We start from the raw sequence: 27,960 nt of genomic DNA, 5'->3' as shown, positions 1-27,960 counted from the left end.
TGCAACAGTAGACCGGAACATTAAAGGAACTGCACTGCGTATCGTTTGATAACTATCTCGTGCATAAAAACTCTTTGAAATCTAGACTTTCTACAAATTCAATGCAAACGACGAGTGTTTTATGAACTTTGGAACTGACCTACAAATAAAACATAATACAGAGAAATATAATAATGTAACAATAAATGTATGTCGCAACGTAAGGATTTACAAACATACAATACAATTTCCTGACATGGAAAGTTGATAAGAAAATTTTGTAATTGGGCGTAGAAATTGGTTTACCTAAGGTTGAAAAGGTTTGACCAATGTGAGAAATTACTTTGTTTGTCGTTCTCACAACTCTGATTTGAACCTCAATAAAACTTCACTATAGGTACACAAACCTCAAGAAAATTCTATTAGCGTATAGTAAAGCATTTTTCGATCGTTGAACACAATAAAGAAGTTCAGCAAACCCCTACAGAATAAAGATACTTATTTTTGGTACGTTTTCGCAAATTGTTTTTCTAGGAATTGAAGCGTAATACGAATGCATCAGTGTCACAAACAGGTACCCACACAATGATAGCCAATCATTTATTAAACGCAAAACTCATAATCGATGTTACACAATCCCAAAATGAAACGTTTCTTTTTTTATTCCTGTCGTTACGTTGGCACACAACCGGTCTACGGAGTCAGACGTTCAGCCTTATTTCGCTTTTTGTAAACATTCCAAAGAAAATGAGAGTATTATTGTGAGGATTGATAACTGAGCACAATTTCATGGCATTTGGGCAGTGTGCTTAGAAAATAGCGTTGATGTGAAACACGCTTTCACGTTTTCCTAAATCATTTTTGCAACAATGACGATAATACCTCAATTTTCACGCCAAAATCTAGTAAGAATAGATCTATCAATAACATTGCCATTCCAAATCGCTTCTCTGAGGCCCTAACTTAAATAGAACTATTAAGATGTTATGAACATTTCTGTGGAAACAACTTTCTTTACAAAAAGCTAAATAAAATGTGAAGATTTTTTGTTGAACGAAACAGTTCAAATATGAATTTCTCACCAAACATTATACAATATTGTCAGTCAGTAGAAAAAAAAAGTTGTCAAAGGATTTTTTCTCACATTTGTATAGGCGGCAAATATTCGTTTCTCTATTTATAGGCAACACGTAGAACTTGACCATTGTGTGGGTGTGAATGCGTGCACACTACTTGCGTTAAACGATTTCGGTTGAAGTTCACTTTCACTATACTAATACATGTTTCTGTACGCCTTGTAGGTGTTTGGTAAACCGAAGGTCTTCGATTTCGGGTCAAACGATTAATTTATTAGATTCCGATATACAACTTTCTTTGCAAGGCGTAAAATTAAAGAATACTGACTAATATTAAGAATGCGAAAGTGCGTTTGTTACCTCTTTATCTACGTTGTTCGTAACTCGAGGTAGGAGGAAAGACAGGTGCACAAAGTCAGAGGTAAAACCTAGTTTATTGGAACAATAATTAATCATTACAGCGTGTCCTTAATAAACCGGCCTAATATAAACATTGCGTCACCTAGATGTAATTACCATTGCAGCAGACAATTCGACCATTACTGATTATATTTACAACCATTTACATGCTAATGTTTAATGCGAATGCACTTGTTTTAATTTCGCACTGAACAACACCTACTTACTCACGAACTAGTTCTGTTTACATAATAACCAAAAAAATATAAATTGACACTAAAACTTATCGAAAGGAACTATCAATTAATATAACGATTTTTTATCGATAAAATTTAACGATGCAACGTAAATTGAGATGTTCCGCATATTGTTTTTCAAAACAAATAAATGATTTTTTTTGCATATTATAATATTTTTGCAAGCAAAGGCTGATGAAGGTCGCTTGGAACCGCTATGGAGGCCGCTTCCGAGCTTTCCACCGAACGATCTGGATGTCTTTAGAGAAGCCAGCCAGAATATGTTCAGTAGTGTATGTTTTGGGACTAATACGATAATAATGATTTTTGCAAACAATATTGCAAATATTTGTCAAATTCATGATTATTTTTAAGTCATCGATAATTTGAATGCCAACACTGCCGCATGACGAAAAAGCAACCACAGGAATGTCCAAATTGGATACAAAACACTGGGTTTTCATAAACCATTTCGCCATTTTTGAGTGAGTTTCCAATTACTCTGATTACCACAAAACCGCCGGTCGGTTAACACAAACTTAATTTAATGGTTTACTTATTGTCGCATTTTTACGTCGTCATTTTGAGATATTTTATCATTGTTAATTCTTTATTGTTTTTTTTTTTATTGTAAACACCATTAATTGTGTCATTAAAAATATGTCACTGTCATTAAGTTACACGTTACACTCAAAAACCACTAAACAGATTCGGATTGCGTTTGAAGAAATGTTTTTTAACCGTCTTTAAATAAAGGAGGAGGATTTCAATTCAACTTTTATTACGTTACTGACTTTAAAAAAAAATATAACAGACCTAAGCTAGTAGGTTAGGTACGAATACTAAAACCGGAATGTCCAAAATCGTTGAAAAAAAAACTAAACTATTAATCAATCACCATTGTCCTATTCACTTTTAAAATAATAGTGCACCTCCAAAAAATATTTTAAACAATCGCATGTATTTAAAAAAATAAATAAACAAACCAAGTAAAAATATAACCGTCACGTCATGCATCACACTGTTGATAACGTCATACTCGTATCTCTGATAAATCTTGGAAAATCAATATCATAACATTACGTACCTAATGTAACTGTGTTTTCTTTTAAAATATCTTTTACTTTGGGTAAACTACTGTGGGTACTTCGTAATTATTCACAATTTCCACAAGTCAAGTATCATTTTGCAATGCGTTCCTTTCGAAATTTTATGCAGTATTTTAAAATGTGCTCAATTGTTTAGCGAAAAATCACACAACTTATGAAAAGTGCATAGTTCTATGTCATAAAGTAAAGCACTTCATCTTTCTTCGGGAAGTAAGGTATGATGGTAATGTTACAAATATTCCAATGTCGACACAAAGGGCCAATATTGACAGACAAATAGAGAATAGGCACAGTGGGCCATTAAGTGAGGAGTCGTGTAAAATTACCCCGCTTGCATGCGTTGCTGCACAGTGTGTCGCAAGTGCATACCACGCCGAAAGGTTAGGGCGAATGGGCCTCAATTGTACTATTACAATAACAGATGGTAAAGCTATTTTTCAAGCCACAAATATTGGTATCAAGGTCCTATTACGAAGTAATTTCTTTGTAAATTACCCATATAAACATAGTGCTTTAGTACCAGTTCTTAAGTTGGGGATTTTTTAATGGCAGTATTGATATGCGGGTTGATTCCATTAGTGAAGAAAAAACAATAATCGGTGTAATTACACAACGCACTCGTCGTTAAACTTCCTATATCATTAGCAAAACAAATAGGAATTTAAAATCTAGAAAAAAAAACTGCTTCGCTAAAGGAAAACAATGTCGAGACTAATTGGAATTAATCGATGGAACACACGACCGATATTTATCATAACAATCATGAGAATAGTCTTCCCCGAATGTCTATTTGCATATGTAAATGAGGGTACTTGCAAATGCTAACTGTAACGTATATCTAAAGTGTTAATACTCATTTAAACATTTGCACTTACAGAGGGCATTTAATGATTTGAACAAACATAATTTTCGTCACAACGTTCTCACGGATCCTCGAAATATTTAATTAAGAGATATTTCAGAAATTAAAGTTCATTGGCCTACAATGAAACAAAGCAATCGTCATGAAACAAAACTAAGTAATTTCTGGGACTAAAGTAATTATTTCTTTACTGTCATTAAAAAGAACATTCAGGTAGGTTCAAATAAAATTAAAAGCTATTGAACTAAAATTAGTTTTGTTTCTACAACTGCATCGCGTAAATAAAATCAAAAACAACTTTACCATGCAACAAGAAAAAGTTAAACCATGTCCAAAGGCCTCAAAGGAAAATAACTCGCGCACAGATAACCACAGAAAGCACTGTCCACCAAAATAAATTAAAACATTTGGCGCCTAAATCGTCAATTCAAAAAATGAGCAGAATAGATCGTTTAGACGCGAATGGCGGCATCTCGCGGTCGCGACGTGTTGCGGTCGGTGCACGCGGCAGGTGACTGCGCGGCTGCGCGCACGCACCCGCGATCGACCGGCGCGGATCGAAATCGCAGCCGCTGATCCGAAGTAGGTAGCGATGTCACGGCACGACAGAGAAAATAGTTGTAGAAAACAACTATCAGTACTTACCGTGCGTTACTCGTCTTCAATTGTGGATCCTCTATTTTTATTTGTACATGCCATCTGAATGCATAAGTTGCTGTACTCACCTGGAACAATAGGATAAAACGTAAGTCACATTTGAAACATAGATCACTGCGATACGTAACTATTTCTTTATTAAATAGGTGATTGAAGTTTGAATGATAAAGATCTTGTGAACATACTTTTCGATTATTTATCTGCGTGAAAAAAAAATTTCTAAGTGGAACCTCCCTTTTTTCCAATATGTGACATATGCGTACCAAAACATTGCTATTACTTTATGCCGACTACCTAGCGGTTGTACCGGGGCTCCGGCCCGAAAAGCAGGAGTAGGAACGGGGTTGTTTTAGTTAGTTAGAGTCTGACACTCCCTCTCGCCTCACCCAAAGCGGGAGAAGAAATTGAATTTTGCTCACTCAAAAAAAAACGGGCCCGTAGAATAAACCAGCACTTACCATACATCACACAAGTTCCTATCTACATACTTAAAAATTTCGAAACCGAAACACGGCACCCAAATATAATCATCCCATTATTTCTCCTTTCACAATCATAAGCATGATATAAAACGCTAAAGAAAACATGAGTTGTTGTTAGATTCGGCGCCGACGTCATTTTTCTATAAAGCTAGTCAAACAATGGAGATAAACAGATGGAAGACTTTCGATCAAGATAATGTTGGATAGGAAAGACTGATATTATGATAACAACATATGATGTGATACGTATCAAGGTCGTGATACATAACCAAATATGATCAGAGACATCATGATGTAAACTATAATTATAATACTGCTATAGAAAATAATAGAGTTTACTGGATGCCCAATCTTCCCAATACCCGATTCCCCAACAATTATTAAATTCCTAACCCCCAAAAGACCGGCAACGTACTTGTAACGCTTCTGGTGTTTAGAGTGTCCATGGGCGGCTGCGATTGCTTACTACCAGATCCATCTGATCATTTACCGGCTTATATCATAAAAAAAAACAACTTGGTACAAGAAGAAGACAAAACAAGGACTCTCGAAGCTTATACTAATTAACCTCATTATAATAAAGTACTCAAAGGAAAAGTTAATAATCCCCAATTATAAGACAAAATCGATAGCATTGCCCGCCCTCAACTTAATGAAGTGGTCTCATTAAAAACCACTCGAAGTGGGCTCGTGGAGTATTCGATGTTCATAAAGCCGGGTCCAGACGAGTGTAACGTGTAATGTAATCCACCGTGTAATGTAACACGAATTATACGTGTGGACGGCAGTACGAGCATTACATGTAACACTCGCGCTGAAGAATTCGTCTTACATTACACGGTGGATTACATTACACGTTACACTCGTCTGGACCCGGCTTAAGAGATTACTGGTCCGAGCAAATTGATGAATGTATCGTGCGACAAGTGCTAAAAGATCTTAATCATGTTGTGTAAGAATGCGTTTTATATGGATGTATATTAGAGTTCATTAATCTTAGGTAAATAACAGGATTTGTATAGTTAATACACAAAGCATTTAACCATACTTTCGTAAATATAATGGTTCAGTAAGACTAGAAACTTTATATTATGATATGATATAAGGTAGACATAGATTTTTATAATGACACAATAACTAGCAAAATTGGTAAAGACAGTGGTAAAAAATATTAATAAACATAACTATGATTTACTTCATTCAATACCCCAGCAAAATTTACCTAATAATATTACATTTCTTACTTTTATTGCGCATTTATGAAAATCCACTGCAATGTTTATCGTCTGGAGGTGAGGTAAGAAAATCGATATCGTCTGGCGTCACAAATTTATATAAACGTCGCCGCATTCAGACTGGCTTAGTACAGTCTGTCTGTTTTGCAGTACTAAGCAACTTGTTGCCTGCGTTGCGCAGACATAACATTTATTCTAAAGATTTAATACACGTGGCGTATTCAACAGTTTTTAGTTCTTAGCACTTGTAATCACGTGAATTTCTGTTCCTTCTTTTTAATAAGTACTTTCTCATTATTAATTATGACTTCCCTCAAATATAGGATATTAATCCAACTAATATAATATCTTTATATTAACGAGTTGAAACACAAATATCGACTTCATCAGCCAGTAATTGTCCCACTGCTAAGCAAAAACATCTTCTCACAAAGAAAAGGAATAAGCATTGATTACCACGCTTACTGACACGAATGCTAACAGATTTACTTTATTATTTAAGTCTGCAAAACGTATTATTAGCTCCTATTATTCCTAACTAACAGATCTATCTAATAACATGTATCTCGCATGGTTTCGTTCCCACAGCTCATCGGACGGACACATCAACAGTACAATTTCCGCGTCACTTTTACTTTCCTCGCCATTCACACGTGTTTTGGCGCCATGATTAGATTAACCTTTGCGATTGTATCGGAGCGTAATGATATCTACACCAAATTCATTATCGCTCAGTGAAACTTCCGTCAGAGCTATGGAGTCGAAAAAAAAATGTGCATTAGTCAAGAGGCAAGAGTGTAATGGACTCGTGTTTTGGATTCAATTAAGTAAGTCCGACCCATGCAGAATTGAGGATATATAAATGGACATTCAATTAAAATAACGTTCTAAGCAACATTTTTACTTTTTTATTGGATAGGTCAGCAATCGAGCAGACAGATCACCTGATTGAAAGCAATCTGTGCAACACGACGATTCAAGCGCGTTACCGGTCTTTGGGGGATTTGAGGATTAGGAATGGGGGGAGAATGCCAAGGATTCCTTAATTTTAAGTTTCCTTTTTATTTTTGTGCTCATTCATATACCTACTTTTGAAATTGTTTAATTTTTTTAAATCCATCAATTTTCAAATAACTACAGATATTTCAACTCACTGATGGTTTCACTCCCAAACACGGTCCCCTAAAAAGGGAATAAGTAGGCAGGTGTTATAATATAAAGCTAAAACAATGCTTGATACAAATTGACGGATGTGGGCTAGTCTCGCCTGACTGACTGATTGCTTTGACCGACCACACTGACAGCGGGTACTTACACTTGATCAATGCGTTATCTATTACGTGGACTTAGCAGTATAAGTTATAAGAAAAGTGAGTAAGTATAGTAAGGTGTGTTATGTATGAGTGAAGAAAATCAGAACTTATTAAAGTTGTTACTTTCTTTGTTAAGCTTTACTAGCTGTTGCTATAAGGAGGAAGAAGTAAAAGGTTTTTTATATAATAAGATAAATTAGGAGTAGTAGACAAATAACCCGATGATTACCCTAGAATCTCGTAAAATTAACCAGACAAAATACAAACCGCCACACTCAGAGTCGTTTAATTGTTACTTAACCCAGTCCTTAGCAATTGTTTTAGAACAAAATGGTGACTAAGGATTAGTTTAGGTAATCATTAAATGTCTCTGAGTACGGCAGCAAGAGCTTTAAACAAATAAGAAGTATTTAAAATACAATATTAGCTGATCCATTCTTTGAAGCTTGTTGCTTGGACCGACAGATGATTGCGTGAACCGACTGTGACCTTCCACGCCCCGCACTCTAAGATTTTGTTTCTCACAAATCAATGGCTTCTGAGATTTACTTCCTGTAACACCCTGTTCAATTTCATAGTCTAAGCAACCTCCAACAACAATTTTTTTTTTCATAGAAATATCTAGTAAAGAGCAAAATAATCAGTGAAAAGACTACAACATCCATTTTTGACCATTTTTGGAAGGTGTGATAGTGCGATTCCTTAAGACTTTTGAATCAATAAAATTAATAAATTCAGTTATGAAAATATCAATAACATTTTTTCCAAACAAATAATTTCAAAAAACTAATTAATTTCAAAACACAATAAAGTTAGTACCTACCTCCACATATTAGTTACTTATTTAACCTTACATTTGTCAAGTTGGTGTATTAGAACACCTAATGCGTTAAGTACCACCCAACGTGTAACATTACGTTAATTTATTATTTGTTCAATTTCATAATTATTGTTAAACGTTATGGAATTTCCAGAGTCATTTAGTTCAAGAACATTTCACGCCTTCGTTTCTGAGGTCACTTTTTAAGGTTCCGTAGCCAAATTACTTGCAAAACTAGCAAACCTGGCGAACTCCGTTTCGCCACCATGTTATTTATGTCGTCATAAAATAGGATAAAGTAAGTTCGCCTACAATTAATATATTACTTGTATTATTATATGTATTCTTTCAAACTAATACAATTTTCTTTGCAATTCCACGTAAGTACGTTGTTATGTTTTTTGTCCCTTTCTCCAACTCACCTCCACAAAGTTTTACTTCTACAAAAATGTAAGTTATAACCGCTTCCAGAATTCCGTTTTTAGTCCCAATAATGTAACGAAACATCTCGCTTTCAAATGAACAATGGACAGCTCATCAGAATAAACTTTGCTTACTATTGCCGTCTGTAGATGAACAGCCACGTTCATCATCTCCAGACATTATTACTTGGTTACACGTAAAGCTTTATTAAAGTCACAAAAAATAAGACAAAGAAGAACTTACACAAACATTTTTTTTTTTTAATAATCCTACAACATTTTAAAAGCAAATAGTAATCTCTGACAATAGGTATTAACTTACCCAGTAACGTAACAAACTTCTAAGTTCGAAACAGAAAAACCATAAAACTGAAATTCCTATTTACAGTAAATCGGCATTTGGATGTAAAAACGAAAGTTCGGACTTTCACAGAAGAAGCTAAACAATAACAATTAAAACTGAAGATCATAATTGTCTTTGGAAATTATCTTAAGTAATAACTTAATATGACTTTTACTCCCCAAGGCAAATATATACATGGTAAAACAAATAACTTTTCACCAGCTGTTTTTTATTGTTATATATTTCATAGATTGACGTTTGACCACTATTCTGTCCTTCTGTGGTATCTGTTTGCCATTATAACTCCCATGTAAATCAGAAGCGAAGCCACATACAGCATCCAATTGGTACAAGACACTAGACGTCAACCGACCAATAAGATTGTCTGTCTACATAATTGTGTAGCTCTATAACCAGACCCAGACACTTTTAATTTTTCTTTTATCTTTCTTGCACTCAGACCAGATAGAACAATGCATATTGTGGCGTCTACCGTAAGAGATCTGCTTCCGTCTGACTCAACACTGTCTTCACAATAGCTTCAAGAACTTACTAAGGTTGGCAAGTAACTTGAGGGTGATTTAAAAGATGCTGATTCTAAATACGTTTTATAAATAAATATCAGTATGGAAAAGGTGAAAAAAGGAACCATGCTCTTTCATCGTTTGAGACGGCCATTCACCATTTATTTCTTGTTAGGTGTTTTTTTATAATGCCTTCTATCTGACAAAACAGATTTTAAGTGACATCCAATCTTTGCAAAAAATTACAACCTTTAAAATCCATAGCAGATAACACAGACTCGCAGAAATACACCCAATGCGGTTGGCCCCTATCAAACAAAACGAACTAACACCAGGCGAAAAGCGGATGCATTATGCAACACCTTCATTAACTACATTGGGCAAAAGTCATGACACTACTTACTCGTAACTTCCAAGAGTCCAATTATTATGCATCGGTTCACTTTCCGATACACTACCAGCACCTGATTATGTCCGGTTACTGAGTGACGTCACTGTGCCAGTATTCTATGCACCTAAATCACATTGACGTGTTTACCCACTAAATGTTACGCCATATTCACTTCCGCGATACCTGTGCATCTGTTTCTAATTTGTTATTTATTGTTAGTGTTGATCTAATTATTTGGAAGCGATTGCAAAATACAGTCATGGAAAGCTTTTTTGAATAGGTTACAAGTTCTTAACGACTATATGTATAAAGACTAGATGAGACTGTGGTGTACGGTAATGAAATGTAAATGTCAACTGTTAGACTTAAAAAATGGGTAAGTAATTAAGATTAAGTAACTTAAGTAGTATCTCTGAAGAATAAAGGATAAATGTATATGATGCGAGTAGACAGTTTAATGATATAATGTATACTGTAGAAAACTTTCATCTTAAAAACACAACATTTTAGTTAGGTAAGAAAGATAAACTTCACACATTAAACACAAGAAAATGTTTTGAAGTTTCTATAAAAAGAACTTGTTGATAATCTAATCCAGCGCATCAGAATGAATATTTAACGGAGATATTTTCAGCCCTATTAACGACTTCAAAGGTAATTCCATCCAATCCTCAGTGTAGAACATTTGGACTTCTGCCAAGTTCCCCAATACCTCAGCCGATCGAAAGTAATGTTATCTACATCCGAGCTACCGAATCGATCACGATTATCGATTTACTTTCTCCCAAGATATCTCTCGATCTACATCGCATGCCTAATCGAATGGTTTAATCAATAGGTTGATAATGCAGTTGTAGGTATGTATATCGATTGGATAATAACAGTTTACTACACAGCTGTATTGAATAGTCGTAACAATATTTTTTCCTGAAGTTATTGGTATAATCACTAAATACACATACGATAAGATTCCGTGTGGTACATTTTCCAAAATCTTTTAATATTAAGTAGCAGAAGTAATTAAATGAACCAGTACTTTCCCAGGTAGCCAAAATAAACAAGGATCAAAATTAAATTGTAATAAATTTTACTAATATTCAAGAAGGCAGGACATTTCCAACGATCAAATAATCAGATATGAACAACAACTATCACAACAAACCCATAAATAAAAGTAGAATCAATAAAATTTTCACACACCATCATCCATAGCCCAGATACTCAATTAGGTGTGGCCGTGATTTCGACACATCGACACACTCGGCATCGGCATAACGATCATATTATTCACATAAATAATATTTCATAGCTAACACTGGATGGGACAAGCAAAACAAAAATATATTTAGAAAGGGCTACACACGATAGGCGTAGAGAAAAGATCAAAAGACAGAACTTGTGAGAAATGATAAACAATAAATAATGTAATATAAGTTGATAATTGTCCTGGTGGGCCCTAGGTTTAGACGTCCACTTCTCATGACATGCGATTTCGAAACCTAACCTACCAACGGCAAAGTATATGCACTCTCTAAGATTTTATTTAGACATCACTGACAAACAGCGAAGGAAAAGATCGTGAAGAAATCTGGGCTTATAATTTCTAATTATTAGTTTGAAATCGCCAACCGCATTGAGCAAGCGTGGTGATTAATGCCCAAACCTTAATGTGATGTGAAATTAATATTTATTTTTAAAGTAATTGAATGTCTATATTTGTTAACTTCAGCTAAAATAAAATCGCAAGAGTAAGAACTAAAACGTATTATGTTTGTACGTATACAGATAATAATCTACTGCTAAGAACTGCACGACGTTACGTACGTTTTTTTTATGTGTCTATGTGACACAAAAAAAATATGACGTCCTCCTACTAAATCAATCTACCAATGCAGAGAACCGCCTTCACTGATGAAACACTGATAAAAGTTTACAAAGTCCGCGCCAGGAAAGAATGCGCTCATCAATTAATTCACAGCACAAACCAGTCACTTCCAGTACACCGACATCGGCGTATCAAACGTTGCTGCACTAATGTGGATGCAACACTGCGTGAAACCCATGGGTGGTGCTGTTAACCTGATTTCAACTTATATGGTACACAATAGGGACGCGTTTAGCATCACACTCCTTCCAAGGATGTGGTGGAAAATTGCTGTGGAAGCACGGAAAGGGAAACTTCATAGAGATTGCTGTTACGTGAGTGTGAGTACGATTTTTAACGGTGAGAGCACTTCTAGGTAAAATAAAGTTTTGCATTGTATTCAATGAAATATCCTTCATTCGATCTATTGTCCTTAAAACTAAAAATGGCTTAATAAATAATTCTGATCATGAATTGCCGAATTCTTTATTCTGTACCAAGAATCCAAAATGCAAAGAATCGGCAAGCGTTCTTTTAAAAAAAACGTTCCTATTCTTTATAGCGTCGGTTAATGGGAATAAACCGTATTTTAATGTGGTTTTCCATTTAAAAAATAACAAGAATCGCATTCCTACAGCAGCCATATTGTAATGGCTCCCGCCGAGTAATTGGCAAATCGAAGTAAACTCACGAACGAAACGAGAACGAATCAAAGGTCCCATTGTCAAGGTATCGGCATCGAATATCAAAAGTTTTGCCATACGAAAATAGCATCTAACAACATGCACCAGTATTGGAACAAAACCTTCAAAAATATCCTCCAAATACGCATTTAAGGACGATAGTTCCCAGAAATTGAAGCAATTCATTGTATGCAATCGAAAAAATTTTTTTTTCAACAAATTCCGGTTGATATCCCATAAATTAAAGTGTATTATTGTAACAACCGCTCCCGACCACATACAGAGACATTATGATGCTAAGCGTAACAGTTTGCGGTTGCGCGCAGGCGCCAAGTTTTACTCTTTTACTACCCACTGATGAATAGGGAAATAAGTATACATAGATACACCTAGATTTGTAAATAGTCTCCTCGTGATGCACTGGCTAACAAAATAATGAAGAATTTGGTTTGTTTTATCCCAAAAAATCGAACTCTTTCCCCATATTTTTAAAAGATTAGAAAAGAGATTCGTTAGTTAAAACTAAAATTAAGCACAATTTCAAAACTGGGGATACATAATACAGCAATGGAATTTAAAAGAAATAAATATTCTTACTGCCACTTTTCAAAGCGGAAATAACAGCTAATACGAACATTTTTGCTAAATTGACCCTAGCCCACTATACCACAGGAAATGTTCGAAATCAAAGAAAGACATTAACTCTTTAACACCCCATAAGTCAATTTTGTAAGCCATACAAACTGATTGGTGTATTAATAATTTTAATATTATGGTCATAAATTATAAGTCAGAACGTTCAGGCGACGCCTACGCACCACGCCTAGAATCGCTGTTATGTTTTCATATAAGAAACTTGAACACGAACGATTATATTTATCTAAGAAATGGTTACATAATAAAACTTACTTATTTATGCTCCGAAACAATAAACTGACTTATTTTCAGACACTTTTATCAAGTTTACTGACTCAAAGCTCAAAAAATTCCAAACTCCATGCAATTAATGAGAACTAAATAAATTCCAATCATTCGAAACTAACGAGACAATCATGAAAACACGAAACTAACAATCCAAACCCAGAAACCAATTAAAAAACATACTTTTTTTAAAAGAAAACAACCCTAAAATACCGCAATATGTAAACAAAACTCCGAAAAAAACCAACAAAAATTCCTCACATCGTTACAATCCACAACTTTATTAGCGGCTCGTGTCCTCAAAGCTTCAAACTACTCCTAACACCCATCTCCGGGTTACTTCCTAGTCCTATTTTAATATGGGAATATAAATAAGTGCCCCATACGAGGACAGCTGCCGCCCATGATGGAAACAAAACACCATGACGGTGTAATGGCCGTGACGACTGATTCCTATGTATGCTACCCAAGTGATTTAACAGACACCATGAAAGCATGGAGCCGGCGATGAGAAGCACCGAATGGTATTGATGGGATTGCCCTAGAAGCATTAATGATATATGGAATGGTTGGATATTTTAGTTAGGTGTTTATTATTGGGATAATGGTAGTGTGAACTTCTGTTTATTACTCGCAGGTACCCTATAAATGTTCCTATAACCCCTTCTAAAAAGCCTTCAGTACAAATAGGGTATCATGATTTACTTTCACACGATAACAATAAACTCATTCGAAGAAGAAAGTGCTTAAAAGGTTTCATTTTGCATAAAAATAAATATTATGTGACTTCCATTGATATTTTGGCGGTCTTTAGCGTAATAAAGGTAAAAATAACCTTAATCGCTTAAATGTATTTTCGTTAAAAGCCACTGGTGGCTCTGAATGGTCTCAAAATGAGGTTACAACTGTAACAAGTTACCACCTACTCTGTAGTATCGAGTTCATCTCAGAATTCTGTTTGTTTTTTGTTAATTAATTAAAATAAAAATTACACTTAAACCACATCTTTTGTTGCACTCAAAAGAATTTGCGCTATATAGGTGGCGCCTCTGGATAGTTCAGTCTTACTTATTAGACGAATTAATTTCGCATTCAAATAGTTAATACACAAGATCAGATTGATCTATCTGTTTGCTACTTATTTAAACAAAATAATATTAATTCTTACCTCTTCTTGGTTTCAAAATTGAAAAACCCAAATCGTTAAGGATTACTTACCCAATAGTTTAATACGAAAAAAATAATATAACTAGTGAAACAAGTTCTGTCTTTACTTTACAGACAACAGTAACGTAGCATTCTGTCAATAACCGACTTATTCTTAGCTTTTATGTAAATAATGGACTCAGAATTAATGAGCTGACAGATAAGTTCGACAAATTAGGACGCTGTCATTAGTATTTTTAGCCACAAAAGTAGAGGACCACACAACGAAATAAACCATTAGATAAAATAAAAACAATTAGTTGACAAATGTAAGAAATTAAGGATAAAAGCTACCGTTTATGTTCCTACTTAATGAGTTTTAACATAATTGGGAAGCTTTGAAGAGAATTGACCGTGGTATCCGATCCTGACTACAGACCTATAAATAAAAGAAACTGGTGGAGACAGGTTGATGTTCTTTTTTCACGGAGCGGATAGCAAAATTATTAGATATTATTTCAACATGGTAATACTAAGGAGCATTTCGCAAACAAATCAGTTTTTTCTGTCTGCCAATCTCTGAAATGTCTGAACCGATTTTGACGTGACTTTTATTAACAGGTATACTAAGGACATCCATCTGAAAAGACTAATAAGTGTTTCCTAAGCAAGATACACAGTAAATAATACTAATCCACGAGATAATGAAAACCAAGCCTTTACGAACACCATTAAAACCAGATCAATCCATTAAACCTTCAATAACCTTTAATACCATTAAAACAAAACTTATAATTGAACAGCAGATAATCAAAGAAGCAGATCTTATCTCAGTATTACAATCTGTTTAAAACTATATTAAAAATATTCCACATACCGGCACGCGTCAATCTATTAAGTAAGTACGTCTTCCGGCAGTGTTGGGTAAGAGGTGAAAAAAAAATTTTAATTAGTGGGCGAAGTAAGTGAAGGGCCGGCTTGGACAATAACAATAAATGACCATAAAGCTACCGTTCCGAATGATGACATGTGTGATTGGGCAACGATTTGTTACGTCATCATAATTGGTGGTTCTTATAGCGCTACTCTTTTCGGCTTTCTTGATCGTTGAGTAATTGATAGTATGTAAGATATGAATGGTACGTGATAGCGTAGCTTTGAATTATTGAAAGATTTATGTCCAGATATGCATTATTAAAGCATCATAGTGAGACATATTAAATTATTATTATGTTATCGGCTTACTCACGAAACTGTTTGACGAAGAACTCGACTAGTTTCAAACCATGCTAGAGGCTCATATTCATGAGCAGCACTCGGCGACACACGACGCGGCGATCGTCACGCTGCTACTGGTCGCATCGTGCAATTAATTAATGTTCTAATGAAAATTATAGCCACAATACTTTACATTCAAACGTCCTTTACATCACGACGGACATAAAGATTACAAATGAAGTAATAAAGTATCGTCTCTTCACTTAGAAACCTTCAGAACATCGGTTCCCTCCTAATACCTCTTCTACTTAACGAACACGTGTCAAGAGGATTAATTTCCGCACGAATTACAACTACACATGTGAAATTAGTGTAAGTACTTAATTAAATATCTGTGTTTGGTACGTGCGATTACTATTATTATGTACAGTATGGTATATGTATGTTTTGTCGTAAAATCGAGCCGAGATAGGATTTTCCTAAAGACCTTGTTCCTTTTTGTGCTATGTAGAACCTAGGCCACTGAATTCTATCCGGAGCTGCGGAAAACCTAAGGAGTTACTGGGGCTCCGGCTTAAAGCAGGAGTAAGAACGGGGTGGTTTTAAGTCAGTAAAAGTCTGACACCTCTCGCCTGACCAAGGGCAGGAGAAGTCATTGGATGTTTTTCCCCTCAAACAAAAACCCACTGATTTCTAGTCAACTAAGATCTATAAAGACAGATACCAAAAGTAGCTTCAGTTCGAGACTCAGTGTTTATTTTAATGCTTACTTTGTCAGACATCATAATAATGATTTCAAAACACTCTTAAACAATGTCTTCAGTAACTCATAACACTGTTGCAATAAATACATTTCATACAATAGAGATCTAGAACTTTCGATGAATGAACCTGATTATAAAATGGGGCTGATGATATTTTTCTCTCGTTATTAAATCGATACGATCGATGAGATTATGGGTCGCAACTCGCACGTAACAGAAAGCCTTAAGAATTTTAATATGAATTCATTATTGATCCCATCAAATCCTAAATTTTACAAATTTTTTGTTGTCCCCGGTGTCCTAAAGTTTATTGAAGATTTTTGCAACAACTTATGATGAACATGACTAGCTTCTGCCAGCGACTCCAACCGCGGTCCCATGAGATAAAAAGTATGTGTAATGGCGTATGTGTTATTTACATAAGACCATAATCTAACCCTGTTTTAAATTTCATGTCGATCCCTTCAGCCGTAGATACAAACTTTCGCATTTATAATATTTATAGGATTTTTACCTTTTAAAACTACATATCTACTTCATTCTGTATTGCATATGGGGGATATTACAAAAATAACGGTACTTAGCTACTTGTACCTTGATTACTATGATAAACTGTTATCCAATCGATGGACTTTGCATGTGTGTACATAGTGGTGAGTTTATGCATATTCCATCAGTGTAGGAGTCACGATATGATATAGTCGTTAACTGCGCTAATATTCATTATATTCACGCCTCTAGGAAATGGCCGGCTATCGACATTGTTATACAATAACTTATTAATAATTTATTTCACTCCTACTCTATGTACCGATGTATTACTATGATACAAACTGTTATCAGAATCGAAATGGGCCTTGCATGTGTGTAGGTTCTGGTGAGTTTATGCATATTCCATCAGTGTAGGAGTCACGATATGATATAGTCGTTAACTGCGCTAATATTCATTATATTCACGCCTCTAGGAAATGGCCGGCTATCGACATTGTTATACAATAACTTATTAATAATTTATTTCACTCCTACTCTATGTGTCGAAGTTTGTATAGAAAATACAAACGAGATCAGAAAGAAATGTGTTATGATTATGAAGTTTTCTTTCCTTTAGACTTGTTTTGTTCGGATCACCATAGGCGTCGGATCACCCGGAACACCATAGGCTTTACCACGTTTACCACTACTTCAGACACTGGTGACCGACGATTACCGCAGGATTTGCCTTCAACAGTTTTCTTTCTGCAGTTAACGCTTTAACCGAGAGCGGTCAACAAACTCTTTAGAAAAATTAAATGCATCAAAAATAAGGAAACTGATAACCCGTCCAGATAAATGATAATTGATTGATACTTTTTTTAGTTCCAAGGTTGACAGAATGCTGTGCAACGTTAATTAATGATCGATAGCCGTCCAGTTTTTGTTGAAAATAATTGGAAATTAATTAGTTGATACAAATTATTCACTTATGCTAACTACTGCTGTCAATAATATGTAGGACCAGTTATGTTCTATGTAAACATGAATACGATTATGTATATAAATATCTAACATGTATAAAAATTATAACAGAAAATATTTACATAAATAGTACTGATGTCGATTTTCATTTAACTATTTTCAGAGTTCAGTTTGTATCTTTTAGGACGTATGTATCACGAATTAAAATGACAGACGTTCTTTTTTTGAGTGGGGTTAATCGTCCAATGATTTCTACGTCCTTGGGTAACGCAAGAGGGAATGTAACTCTTATAAAAACCACCCCGTTCTTACTCCTGTTCTCCGAGCCGGAGTCCGGACAAATCGTCAAGTCTTCTAAGACAAAGCGCTAAAGCTGAAGATCGAATACACTCCCTTGCTTGGAGAGGCGTATGTCCAACAGTGAACTATTATAGATATAATGTTACTATTCAAATTAAATAACATATATTATACGTTTATGCCTATTCAATACAAAACTATTTTCGAAATCGCGCCTCTTTCTCTGCATAAAATGTTTGAATATTTCGCAATGCACAGCATGCAATATCTTTCTACTATTAAAAATTCTAGAATAAGAAACTAGATTGGTTTCTAAACTTGAATATAAATTGAATAATTTTAATATTTCACTCTTTTTAAAGAAATATATCTAACCAGCTATACTTTGCATATCTGGGCGCTTACTCTTGAAACCAATCTCAATGTCAATGCAAATTCAATCCAAACACAATAATTATTAAATGTCAAAATTACACAACACCAATCACAGCTGTTAAAATAACATTCAGAGCACGGAATATAAAGTCAAACTCAATACCATTAAGTTCTTTCAATATCCACGCAATACGGATGCAACAGGCACTAGTGTTGCAACTCAAGAGCACGTAATTTTACAATGTCAATGTCGATCAGTCGGAATTGGATTCAAGAGTAAGAACCCTGGTCTGGAAGTAATGGTAGTAGTATATATATGTGAACATACCTACTATTGCTACCTAGATTAGTCTATTGACTTTCATAAGTACTTAATTCTAGACTAGATAAGTTTTTAACGTTGATAAGTCTGCGTTTGGCCACCAACCTGTGCCAGCCAGATACTCTGCGAACGAATAAAATCTTTCTAAGATGGGCAGATACAATAATAATAATCACTTAGGCATCAATACATTGCCCAGACAGTAACCATTTGTCTACAGTGTACAGTGTTACATAAGGCGGAGTTCACACGAAGCCATTAGTCGATTTATCGTCAAATGCTAGTCACATACAATTGGCACTCAACTTCAGACTAAGTGGATGTGCTCCGCATTTTTGTGCACTAATCCGATTGTGATTAACTATCGTGTGAACTTGCACTAGATACATTGCCCAGACTAGTAACCATGTTGTCTAACAGTGTTATCATAAGGCGGAGTTCACACGAAGCCATTAGTCGATTTATCGTCAAATGCTAGTGGTTGAAATTCAACCATATACGATTTAATTTACACTCTAACTACAACCTAAGTGGATGTGCTCCGCATTTTTGTGCACTAATCCGATTGTGATTAACTATCGTGTGAACTTGCACTAGATAATATGTGTTCAAGACTATCTAGAACATGTCTGTCGTTAAATAGCTAAATAGGTTTAATATACCGAGACTTCTACAAGGCCGAGTTCTACACCTAATTTTATCGAAAAAGTCGGGGGTCGAAGTGGTCGAATCCCCTCCCCCTAAAAGTTATGGCTATTTTAATATTTTTTACTTTTTTTGATATCAAAGGTTGTATGCGTCGTAGAAACAAAAAAAAACGACAAACGGTACCTAATAACCTTTAACTAATTCATTACTTTTTTCATATTTTATGTCGCGTGTACTGGTTATGCCTGGTATTGTTGTACAATATAAATACTTTATTCTTTCTTTCTATTGTACAATTGTGTGATACAATTAACTATTACATAGGTGGTAAATTGCATTATCCGTTAGCCTGTCAGTCTTAGGTGCCTAGGTGCTCGTTCCAAGTGTAACTGTATCCCACAAGTTATGTAGTTGTGGTACAATGTATTACAAAAGTGACTATGTTTCATTCTTATCCTATGTAAGTAATGTTACCTTTATGATGTTTGATGTTTACGCCGAAAAAAAAACTAAATAAAACGGAAAATAAATTAACTAGGCAATTATGGTTATAGCTTATTCAAATCGATGCTAATCACATATCCTCGCGGCTAACAGTATGGTTATAGACACCCCATGTGTATAAACATATGAATGAAATGAAAGTGAATCGATTGATTAACAATCTACAAGATAAACAAAGTGACCAGAGCGTGTCGGACCGGTCCGGCGATAAAAACCGTCTCAGGACCGGTAAGGTGCTAATTATGTCATTTGGTTTCTCTAGTCACTATGGAGAGTAGAATTATTCACGTATAGATACGAATAACGCGATTTGAAAATAAGTATAGGTATATGAGCGCCATCTATTGATTATTTGTGAGGACAACTAAAATGATTTTAATACTGATGTTCAGAGTGACACTATTTGTATTTGGGAGCCTTCGATTGGAGGGTGACAATTGAAGGTTCAACTAAAAATATGCTAAAGTTCAGAACTGTTTAAGTGTGAGTACAAAATAGGGATGATGACGGGGTATGAAAATTAAAAATCTATTTAGTCCGTCAGTTAGGTAATGAAATATTACTTCGAAAGTATTTGTTTCCGTAAGAAAATAAAAAGTACGTGTCTAATGTTTTAAAATCATCTACAAGACGGATATTAAAAAATAAAAATTAGTCATTTACCCTATTGTGGTACTTACATTATGGTGGTAGCCATAGTCACTATATCACCTACACCAGGAGGTGACATATTTTAACAGAATCTACTATTGAACCAGTAAAAGAAATTGAAACAACAAATTAATTTGCATAATGTTTATTTATTAACATTTTCGTGTCACCAGCATTCGTGTGGTAAACTGATTCCGTTTCCAGCAAGGAAATACATAGGTAACATAATTCTATGCAATGTTCCTTTTTCCTTCAAGGAAATTGTGACTATTTATACTCTAGGTAGTGATACCATACACTATTTTCTGTAAATAGTTTAATTATATTGATGAAGTCATTAAAATAATTATATAATACTTAATTAAACGGCATAGGTAAATACGGATGTATTTTAATGCTTTTTGGTCTAGGAGATACCTAGAGAGGTCTATTGCCATACATAGGGTCCTTTTAGGTCTAAACCTATACTGTATATAACAAAAAGTCTAACCTTCTGACAAAATCTAGACTTTTTGTTATAAACATCTTGTAATATGTGTCCTACGAGTAAGACATTTCTTAAAAATAATCTACCAACAAAACAGTAGGTGTCATTTGGTTTTTAACAGCGTCCGACAAAATAACCTCAAAATTTCGGTGACCTTTCCCCAAAGGAGCACTTTCTTGCACTCCGCCCCACTTTCAACTACTATTTTAACATTTCCCTTTCAATGAGACAGTTATACTTTGTTACGGATGCGTTGTACTCCGAGACTGGGTTAAGTGCATTCTCATGTACTATATACCTATATATTAAATTTAAAGCCAGTATAAGTTTAGTGCGTTTAAAGACGGGTCGGTTTATAGAACCAAGGAACCATTGTGGTCTTAAAAGCCATTAATAACTATTTCAAAAATATTTCTAAACATATTTTAAACTTAATTAATCTAGTCTTGAAGTCCGGAAGTCATCAAATACTTTGATAAAAATACTAGGCTAGCCTTAAATGTCATGTTGATCCATTAACGTTTGCAAACAAATCATTTATCACATAACAAGACGTTTGCCGATCATAAATAAATAACAAAAAGAAATGCAAACCGATTGAAATGAACCCATCTATTAATCTAACAAGGTAATTAACCCCGATCAATAAAATATGCGACAATTAAGAACATTGCGTCAACATAATCATATTTCTAACAAGATAAATGACAAACTTAATTTAAACTATGCGGAAATCGATGCAAACGTTAAAAAGTGACGCAACGGCACAGATAAAAAATATAACCTTAAAAGAAATTGGCGCCAAAACTTTCACAGAAGGGCGAAGGAATTCGTTTTGCAATTCTAATATGATACACGATTTATTCGAATTACGTCACACAGGCCTGTTTCCTCTACGCCGGCACGAGTTCCTTGTGCATTTTCACCAAGATTTTAAGTTCAAATTACGAGCACAAACCGCCAATGGCCGCCGAACGTAAACAAACATTCGTCTTCCACGACAGCAGTGACATAACTTATTTGTTTCGCTTTATTAATTACATCTATTACGATACTTTTTTAATTATTATTTATGTAAATTATTTAATTATAGTCATTTATAACAAAAAGAGGTTTTGGGACACCATTTTGTGTTACACAATTGTCCCGTGGTACTTCATTGGTTATTGCAACACGACAATAAGAGGTGTTGCCTAAAGCAAACCTTTAAAAGGTTGCATAAATATTATAGTTTAACTTGGACCTTACCTCAACCTCAGGGCTAAATCCCCGAGCTGTTTAATGTAGCTGTAATCTATTCGCGACAACCTCAAAAACTACTGAACAGATTTTGTTAATTATGGTTTTACTAAGCGTTACTGACTTATTCTTAGGAAAGGTCCTAATCGTTCGTGAAATCTTCCACGATGCTAGCGAAAACCTAGTACCTTCCTTAATAAACATAGACCTTACATTGTTACGATTACCTCAGTTATTCACATTCATAGTTGAGAGGTATTTCATTAGTTGTTTAAACAACTGTCGATGCTAATACTTATACATCATACATAACAGAGTGTGTCCCTATAAATACAAGCAAGAATTTACTCCTAGTTGGTGGCCGCTTTAATTGGTAAACCGGCTAAAGTAACCATAAGATAATAAAACACACAAATTGGTCGCAAATCGGTAAATATTAATGTTTTATTACACTTAATTGTCAGCCAAAACCGTTGAGTTTAAGTTTAATAACAAACCTAATAGTTTGCGTTGAATGCTAAACGGTGATAAATATTTTAGTTGTTTAGGCCTAGTGTATACGACACGGCATTAGACGAATGTATGCAACCTACATAAAGGGCAATAGTCTGTTCGGAAAAATCATCCAATGGCTTTGGTAGAGGCGACAGCCACCCCGTTCCTACTCCTGCTTTTCTAGCCAGAGACCCGCTAAATAATCCGCAGCTCCAGAAAATGACAAATGCTTGCATTTTGCTTAAAAACATTGAAAACTGTGCACGAAGTGGGAAATGTCCGCCTATCATCATTTAAAGGTTGCATGGATTCGTCAAATGACGCGTCGTGTACAGCTGGCCTTAGTGTTTAACCTCTTGTTTGTGTTATATTCTTGCTAGCTCTGTCTTGCAGTTTCACCTGCGTGTTTGATTGTTTAATATCGTAAAGTATTTAATAGTCTATAAATATCATGAACAAACACTACAATTATCGTTTCTTTTTCGAGTGACTAGCACATCTCAGTGCTAAAAACAAAACAATATACTTAGTAATAATCTACACCCTCTGATTCTTAGCTTTTGTGTAGAAAAGCTTCTAATTTATTTCTAGAATTTTCCCTAAATAATTTTGGCAGTGAAATTACCGCAAACCATTTAGGGGTCATTTTATTAATGAAACATTCCCATTCTAACCATTGCTGCCGATACCCACAATAACCGCCCCTACCCTTCTAAAGCACGTGTAACAATTTAATTAATTAAAGATACGTTTCCTTTGCGGTAACATCTCCCCTTTAGTATCATTCCAAATGAATTTATTCACGAAGTAGGCGGTTAAGGTGCGGCCAAAATGTATTTGGAATAATTCAGAGGAGATAGGGTATAATTGGCTTAAAGTCTGGAATAATAACTTGCATAATCGTCAAGGTAACGTCTGTTTTTGGCAGGTTTCGTATGCATTTATTCGGCAGAGTTGTAGGTGGGTAGGTGGGACTAGACTGCACTAATGACTGCATTTAGAACGCACACAATCGATACTAATTAATTGCAAATAACACGCTAAGAAATATGCGAAGGACTCGATTTGGACTGGATATTGGAACGGTTATTAATCGTAGACGCTACCTACAATCAAATATTTGGGGTGTGACTGGAATTTGGGGTTCAAGTACGTGAGGCAAAATGAGACAGTTACAATAAAAACCTTTGTATTTTTCTTCAATACAGTAAAATAATTGGCAACCATTTGTAACTACTCCAGAATGATTTAAAGCACAAAAGTTAGCTGACTTACAAACTTACGTCCGTTTTGTTAAATATCAATTTAAGCTTGGACTCATTGGAGATACTCAATAGCACAATAGATGAAATTGCATTCCAAAAAATGTTAATGATAAATGATAAATGATAAATGTTTGTACAATATTTCCAAACCAAAATTGTATGAAACAACAATCTTATCGAATAAATATCAAATAAAACAGTGCATTACCATGACAAGCTTAGAAAAAGCTGTTTAAATCGCCCGATGGTATGATTAGATAAAAGATAATTATGTTGGTATCCGTTTTTTGTCGGGTCCAAGTAGACAACCTTGTGTTTCGTGTCCTCTGGAATCTCGAACGGCGCACCCAATAGCTGACTGTCAGTTTTTAGAGATCCGTAGCGATATGGTGATGTTATTGATACACTTTTGAATATTTAACTCTTGAAACACGTTTACATTGCATTGTTTCTATCTTAGGAATAAGAAAGATAACATAACCAGAAAATAACGAATGCTTACCTATTTTCTTTTTTATTGTGACCTTAAAATTGGTTATTGTATCTGATTTTAAAACATAAGCCCGTGATGTCTGCAAAGATTATAATAAGTACCTAATCGATTTGAAACATCTGAATTTTGAATCCGAGTATTATTTTTGTTTTTAACTACAGATAAAATCCTGACTAGTTATAACTAATGCCAATAACTACTACCTACAATGTCTACATTGTAGGTCTGATTGACATTAGCATATTGTTACTTGATTAGCTGTGAAATCAAAAGATGTCTGGCAATAGCCCAAATATGGCTTTAACGACAGTTTAAACAATATTTCTCTACAAAAAGAATACCACAATAAACACTCGATTACTCAGCCTCTAATCCTATAAATAGAAAAGATTAATACATCAAATACATTCACTTTATAACGTAACCAAGTCATAGAATTACAAAGGAAAGACACTTGTTAGGTACACAAAAAACAGTACGAAAAATAGCGATGCGACCCCACGACCCCACAGCAGGGGGCCGAGTTAGTGAAAGTGAATCTTTGTTTCGCGAACATGTGCTTTAGAGTAAACAAACACCCATAAAACTAAGCGATGATAATATCGTAAGGCAACCGGTTTAAGCTAAGCCGCGTATAATATAGGCAGATAAAAGAATGGTATTTTTAATATCTCACTAGATGGGCACGTGAATGGTCCTAAATGTCGTGCTTTTTTCACAACTGACAGATGACTATCGCCTTAAAATTTGGCAAAGCCTGAATAAATCTTGTGAATTGGTTAGATTAGGGCTTTGTGTAGGTTATTAGAGATATTCATCAAAAATTACTTCGTCTGGACTGTCTTAAAGGGTCTTAAGTGGAGAAAGGTTGAAAAGAAAAAGAATCAGATCAGATCAGAATCTAGACAAGATTATAAAATACACTTCAACATTTTTCCAACCCACCTTGTTATTATGAACATTGACGTCAATCAATTGATAATCTGGTTACATAACGAAATGCACAAAAAGTTAATAATTTAATTACGGACAACTTCATTCAAAATCTATTTATGGTCGCGGTCACTTGCCCGCAATAACCACTAGGTTTTTTTACTAAGTGGAGCAATAGGGAGACTCAGACTCTTACTGACTCAAATCCGTTAAGTCTTCCGCGGCTTCAGTTTTCATATCAGGTCTAACAAAATATTTCTACAACCTACATTGTTCAACTACATTATTAGACACAATGTGATTACATTTATAGCAGGTACGTAGAAACAATAGCTGTAACAAAGCATGATGTAAAATATTCGATAAGGCGGCACGAGTTATGTATGCGCATTGCTCATGTATATTTAGCCTAACAAACAGGAAAAAGTAATAATGAGGTACTTACATATACATACCTAACACATATGCTTGCCATTAGATAAGTATATAATGTCAATGTCATTATAACAATTTACATGAAGAGTCTTTGAATAAGTATGAAAATCGATCACTTTGATGCGTCGTGATCAAATGTATGCGTCGTAATCAAGAAAAAAAAAATTCCTAGAAGTCAGTAACATAAGCCTCTCATGTTCAGCAGTGTCTGATGATATCAAGAGTAAAGCAAGTCTTTTAATGTATAAGAGGGTCTTTTAACCTTCGCTTATAATAGTAACATTCTAGAAGAGGCTAGATACATACCACCAAACAAATAGGGAAAAGGCCAGAAGAAAATATACCGAAGTAAAATATTCTAAATGTTTTAGCCCCCCAGACACAAGCAGCACTTACTGCTAACAAGACAACACAAGCATACATTAAAATTTAAAAAGTTGAAACCTTTTAACCACAACCTTTCGTCCCACATTTTAAGGAGCCACATTGTCTGCAAAATCCGGGTCTATTAGATGACGTCAAGATTCACGCGCCACCAAACGACGAGGTGCTTTGCATACAAAATGCCTAAACAGTCCCCCTTTTACTGGAGGGGCCTGTGGACACGTTCGAGAGACTTTATATTAAGTTTGTTTAATGGAAAGATATGTAGGAACAGACAGAGTTTTATCGTCCGTTGAAACGCAAAGAGCAAGTATTGAAACTGTCTTTTCATTCTGAATATCTACGTTGACGTATTAGGTGTTTTGGACCAAATGTCAGCTTCTGTAGACCGATCATTGATCTAAATAATATTTTCAATAACAAACAAGGAGAGAATACGTCGGAATATTAATTATTTTTCTACTTTTCCTGATTATGGAAGATACTCACGCTATACGAGATTGAGAAGTTCAACCAATCGATATCTACTTCTTACACTAAAATTAAATTACACGCCGGTAATTAAGCAAGCGTAAAACTTAATTTCATACTTAATCAAATCGCTGATGGCACTTATCAAAACAAAGGGCTAAATATAAAGACAGAACGAAGTAGTTAAGTAAGTACCTATTAACTTTTGCAAGAACATTAGAACAGTCTTGTAAAAGAAGAGTTTAGGTAACTACTATATTCCCTTCAAATCTGACAAAAAAGGTGAGTAACATGTCCATATTCAGGAATGTCTGTGAATTATTTATGTAGATACCCATGGACCACCTACGAAGGTGTTTACAAACAACGTCAGGTTCGCACTGTGCTGTTTACTAAAACTGTACACTTTAGATTTAATGTTTGCTAGATCGACATGCCACGTCATGCTTGAAATTACCAACTTAACTACTAGCAGATTAACTCCAAAATGATGAAAAATGGAAATAACTATTCTGTTGTCTATTACTGAAAGTTTCACTTTTTTAATAGTTCCAAAATCTCTTAAGTTTAGTTGGTTGGTCTGGCTATCTCCTTAACTAGTTTTTAATTGCAACTGCTGAGTTAGTAATTCTATATCAATAGACGAATAAGTAGATACTATTCAATCACTGTTAGCGTTCCTAAAAAATCAATCAACAGACCAATTTATCGATTTTGAAAAAAACAACACAAGACGGATAGAAAGCTCAAAAGAGGGGGAACGCAGACGGTCATTAATCTTAGCGCGTCACTCGTTATCAAGTCTCACCCTCGTGGCAACCCTACACGACCCCAGGTAGACAGACACACGCAAGAAGTAGTTACACCGTCTGTACAAGATAATATGGGGAGGCCCACGACAGGAATGGGGATGTTTCACTTTGAAAAGGCCGTGATGTGAAAATGCTTTCATAAAGTGTTCACTGTGTAAAAAGATTCTTGAGAGAATTCAGAAGATAATTGTATTACATCTGTTAAATGATAAATGATATTTATTTCTGTAAATAGATTATAAAATAA

The 27,960-nt window shown here is 34.9% G+C and overlaps 1 protein-coding gene across 4 annotated transcripts in view; it reads right to left on the bottom strand.

Annotated features, from left to right (window-relative positions):
* Nucleotides 1-27,960, bottom strand: part of LOC118267631 (disheveled-associated activator of morphogenesis 1) — a 122,976-nt gene that overhangs the window by 81,133 nt on the left and 13,883 nt on the right. Inside the window, exon 1 of one of the 4 annotated variants that reach the window (XM_050694338.1) lies at nucleotides 3,965-4,223. The exons of 2 other annotated variants lie outside the window; for them this stretch is intronic. The gene's annotated coding sequence lies outside the window, so the exon portion shown is untranslated. Of the gene's footprint in view, nucleotides 1-3,964; nucleotides 4,224-27,960 lie in introns of those variants that run through there. One more of the 4 variants, XM_050694336.1, reaches the window with a different exon arrangement.

Source organism: Spodoptera frugiperda, chromosome 6, assembly GCF_023101765.2.
Source record: "Spodoptera frugiperda isolate SF20-4 chromosome 6, AGI-APGP_CSIRO_Sfru_2.0, whole genome shotgun sequence".
In the NCBI taxonomy this organism is placed as follows: Eukaryota; Metazoa; Arthropoda; class Insecta; order Lepidoptera; family Noctuidae; genus Spodoptera; species Spodoptera frugiperda.
Note: the sequence above shows the minus strand (reverse complement) of the source record. Positions and strands in the feature narration are given on the sequence as shown.